Here is a 5352-nt window from a genome sequence, read left to right as displayed (position 1 = left end):
AAGAACTTAGAGCTGCTGGGTTTATCACTATGTAATATAAACATTTAATTATACAGTTGCTTATATGAGTCACATTTTGTTCCAAACAGCTTTGATTCCCTAAAGCGGCTGATTCAATAAAGCTGGATTTCGTTTTTGATGATTTCATTCATTAAGAACGGTTAATTCAATTGTCCATTGTTTCAAAATGTTGAAAATTTGATGCGGCTACTCTTGGTGTGCCGCTCTTCGTCGTGTTCAGCGCGCTGAGAAAGCTGAAATTGTATCTAAGGTTGAAGCGGGTGAATCATGTTGCTTTATGTTACGTTCACAAAAACATCTTGGACGAAATTGATCACAAAAAAATAGCACGGATATTCGTATCCCATGTGCAGTCTAGAAAAAATGTATTTGTTGGCATTTAATTTTTTTTTCTAATTGTGTAATATATAAATCAAGATGTACCCGTTTAAAAGTATTGTATTAAATGTAAACCCATTTCTATTTGATGTCAAGTTTTTGTCATATATATATATATATATATATATATATATATATATATATATATATATATATATATATATATATATATATATATATATATATATATATATAAATATATATATATATATATACGAATTTTTCTTAATGCAACTTGAAAATGACAGAGTCAGAATGGTCCCCCCCCCCCAATAAATATCAGCTGACGACGCCAATGACAGTGGACCGTGCAACTTCGGACATTTTCAAAAGCCAGATTTTCGTCATTTTGAGGAGACTGAAGGCTAGCAAACTTAAATTTTTTTTTAGTATAACGAAGGAGACACATCCATTGGGTAACCAATCCCATAGTTATGCAAGGCGCAGTAAACCAATTTCTTCTGTAAAAGTGTACCACCTTTGCATTTTTCAATATTAAATTGAAAACGAGTCATTTTCATTAAAAAAAGAACTATCTGTTTTGATTATTTGAAACTTTACTGGTAATTAGAAATATGCATCACATAAAATGTTTAATACAAGAATTTAAGGACATATACTTTATTTAGAACAACAAAAAACTTCTAAATTGCAGTAGAACTCCAATTATCCGAATCAACCGGACCCCATTTAGATTGTTAGTTTTTCTGAAAAAGGGGCATATTTTAATCTTTTTACTGCATGAATGTTGAAGATCAGAAAAACTATTTTTAAAGAAAAAGAACTTTGAATTAATCAAGTAGAAAGGTAGCGCTTTTGATGCTATGTGTACTAACAAGTGCTGCTGCAGAGAGAAGGATAATAGCATGAGTCGACAGAATCAGCATTTTAAAAATCGCAGCAAGTGCAATCGCCTTAATTTTTTGCTCAAATTCTGAAAGCGATTCGGATAGTTGTTGTAGAGTTCTACTGTATGTTTATGTATGGCATAAAAATAAGAAAAGCTTAAACTTTTCAAAAACCATTTTATTAATTCAATTTTTAACAGTACTTATGCCATTTACTTAAATCATACATATTACAGGTATCTCTTGCATAACATGGTTGTCTAATATGAGACTTTTTTATAAATAGTTTTTTTTACTTTTTTTTTTGAACTAATTATGTCCTACATATTATTAACCATGTTATATGAATCTTTAAAATAATGTGAATCAAGAAATGTGTACCGTGTAATATTGAAACCATGTCTTAAGGTAAATATTTTATAAAAGCTGAAATCTCAACTAAATAGGACATACAAATGAAAACTGGCTGCTAGAACATATAACAGTTCAAGAAAAAACGTTATCAACTTTCTTTTCTAAGAAAAAACGCATTTTATCAGGAAAAAAAATCGGAGCTTTTCTATAGCAATAAAGTTTGTCTGCGCAGCGACGACCAAATAAAAAGAAAAAATAAAATAAAATTATTCTATTATTTCATTGTACTGTTCATCGTACTTACACTACATTTTTTATTTATTGTTTTCAAAATTTAGCTTATGTTTATTCCTAAATGTTATTTTCTTACAATGAATTGGAAACAAACCAATTATTGTGTGTGTTTTTTTTTTTATTTTTAGAACACCAATGAGAAAATAAAGTATTTAAAAGTTAAAAGTTACTGTTATACGTGGGTTTAGAACAATTGGTATTAAACAAAAATGAAATTCTATCTTTTGAAATTCATGTTATATTAAAACCATGGGGTATTAAATTAAAACTTTGTACCGCGTAATATCAAAACCGTGTTGTAGAAACACCGTGTAATATGAAGTATGCCTGTATACATATATGCTAGTCACCGCTCAATAAGATTACTTAGACAATAATTTTGATAACTTATTCAATTTTCAGAAAATTTTTCAGGGGTCGATCCAAGTTTTATTTTTTGGGTCCCCATTTTGTTAAAAAAAAATATTTTTCTAAATTTTCTTTATTTTTGAAAATGAAATTATTGTGAACTGCTAGGTTATATATGGGTATGGCAAAATGATGCTTGTGCAACCACAATATGAAGTACAGTACAACCTCGATATCTCAAATCTCTCGGGACAGGGAAAAATTTCGAGTTTTCGAGTTATCAAAGTTTTAAAAAAATAACACTAGTAACTCTCACATTTACACACACGTACGCTATATGCATTTATATATGTACTATGGGACGACTTCGAATTACGATCAATAAAGTAGTCTTCAATATTTCACTAGATTTGAAATTTTCTAATTGTCGAAAGTGCACAGGACGAGATTTTGAAATGAACAACAATTTCAGCTTGGTTTTTTCACCTAAAAATTTAAAAATTCTAATTTTATCTTTAACCAGTACTTTCACATTCAAAAAGTTTTCAGCAGCCATTTTGTAGAAGTTAAAAAAGCTGAATGATAAAAATGAGGAACGCATTTTCCATTTTCGCTTGAAAACTGACGGAAGAAAAATCGATCCCCTTTCCTCAAAGTGGACAACATGTTCGAGAGAAATGCACAAAGATTCTAAACTCTGGGGAAAACACTGCACCCCCTAGATGCCAACACTCTCCTATTATCTTGCTCCAGTCCCCTATTCACAAAATTTCGAAGAAAAAGGATGATAAACGTTAAGCAATCGTCTCTGGAACTGGTTTTGCTACAAAAATTGCCAAAGCAAAAGGACAATTAAAACTTGCTTCTGTGCAAAAATTTCGACAAATCGAGGGTTTCGAAAAATAAATTTCGAGATAACTATGGAAAATACATAGGGGTTTTTATAGAAAATGCTGGGGAAAAATTTTTGTTTTGAGACATCAAGGGTTTCGAGATAAGGAGGTTCGAGATATCAAGGTTTGACTGTATAAGAAGGCAATTGTTAATGTCCAAGTGATAGAATCACAAAAACCGTTTTTTGGGGGTCGGCACTTGGTCACACTGGAGCGCCACATGGCAAGGGGAGAACCTAAATCTTGAATTTTATTTCACGATGCGAATTTTTGTGAATGAGCCGCTTTTACGGTGTGGAATTTTGTGAAACGGCCACTTTTACAATGCAGATTTTTGTGAAGGAGCCACAAAGTGCACCCAATTCAATTCCGAGTCGACCCTATTTTGGCGAGCGCAGGGCCACACAGAGCTGATGCAGGCCCCTTGTCAGTTTGTTCGCCAGGTCTCCCTCTTCTCATAAAACTTGTAACATTTATATACCTCAGATTCCAAGCTGGGTCCCTAGTTCCCGACCAGGGGACTAGTCGGGAACTCCCCCCTCGCCCTGACATGGCCTCCGAGCCAGCAACAAATATTGTTCGCTAATTTTGCCAATTAATGTTGAAAAAAGAACAAATGTAATTAAAAAACACATGCTGGTATCATTGTGGTACTCTACTCACCGACATTTTTGCTGTTGGTTTTGATATGACAATCAAGACTCTGGAGAAATACAGTGGTTTTTTGCAGAATTTTTTAAAGAGAATTTAAATTCAGTTTTAAATTTCATCAACATCTTGGTTGAGGTTGTACTGCAATGTAAATGTGTAAATTATTGTTTGTGAATTCAATGAAATCCATCAACTTGAAACAGCAAAACATGCGAAAAAAAATCAAGTAACTTCAATTGTTAATGGAGTTTTTTACCATAACAACAAACAATATCAATACATCCTGATTGTTACATTACGCAAGCAAATGAAACGAATGTAAAAATTTGAACATCAAAACACCATAATTGAAATAACATAGAATAAGAACTTACTTACCTGTCGAAAACCAAGAAAAATGTAGCATATAGAACAAAAAAGTCAGCAATAGAGTATGGTAGATTTTAAAGTATACTAGCACTCTCTTTTGCTGCCCATTTTGTTATCGATGTTTCCATAATAAAGTTCGTTTGATGCAGTAGCATTATTATATTGACTTCAAAAGAACGATGCGGGAATGACAACAAAAAAGACTTGTAAACATTTTTTTTTTTAAACATTCTTTGATTCTTACGCCTATAGTGCACATTCACTAAAATCAACAATGAGAACTAAATAAAAGATCACAGAATACTTAAGACGAATCCGATTGACTTTTTACACGCTTTCTCTTAAGACTATGGATCGAGCAAATGACAGGTATGGAAGCGTCTACATTTTACGCTACAACATGATCTTGATTCACTATTCCCACATTCGAGTGCCAAACAGAAGCGCAGCACAATGTAATCTTTCTCCCAAACCAAAAATATAGCATGAAAACAACAAAAACATAATTTTAATCCTGAATTTTAAAGGCGAACTTTTCCAGTACTTAGCATTGATATTCAAAATGTAAACTCACGGATCACGTGGTTTTCCCTAACCTCGAACCCAAATCGTGAATAGACCCCATTACGTAGTGTCGGTAGTACTAAAGAAACTCGTTTTATTTAAGGATTACTGGACTTGATGCGCATAATAAACATGTTTAGGGCTTAAAAAGACTTACGAATGCATGAAAAATGGCGAGAAACGGGGAAAATAAAGAGAGAATTCGAGTTTTCACCATGTTTCTGATGAGGAACCAAAGAGGCTTAAACCCATGAAAATACGATAATAAAGAGAGTATTTCGTATCAAATGAATCGTTCATCATTCTTTCACAACGTTTCTTAGTTAAAAACGTAAAAAACCTGCCATTTTTAAATAGAAAGGAGAGTTTATAAGCCACACAAAAGCAAGTGTTATTATACGCTGTAGTGCCGGATTTTCGTCTGCTACAGTTCCCACAATGCGCTGCAGTGAGGGGTTTTTACCCGCAGTGACGTCAGGTGAATACTGTCCATTACGACTGAGCACGAACGCGTCTGGTTCTCTATTCGAACAAACCCTGAAGGGCAAAATATCACTCCAGTGAAGTGGCATCTCTCCGTCGTAGAGACGCCACGGTTTGGTCGTGGTCGTTAACTGTGTCAACATGGCGAG

Source organism: Uloborus diversus, unplaced genomic scaffold (genome assembly GCF_026930045.1).
Source record: "Uloborus diversus isolate 005 unplaced genomic scaffold, Udiv.v.3.1 scaffold_918, whole genome shotgun sequence".
In the NCBI taxonomy this organism is placed as follows: domain Eukaryota; kingdom Metazoa; phylum Arthropoda; class Arachnida; order Araneae; family Uloboridae; genus Uloborus; species Uloborus diversus.
The sequence above is the reverse complement of the archived record's forward strand: the minus strand, read 5'-3'. Positions refer to the sequence as shown.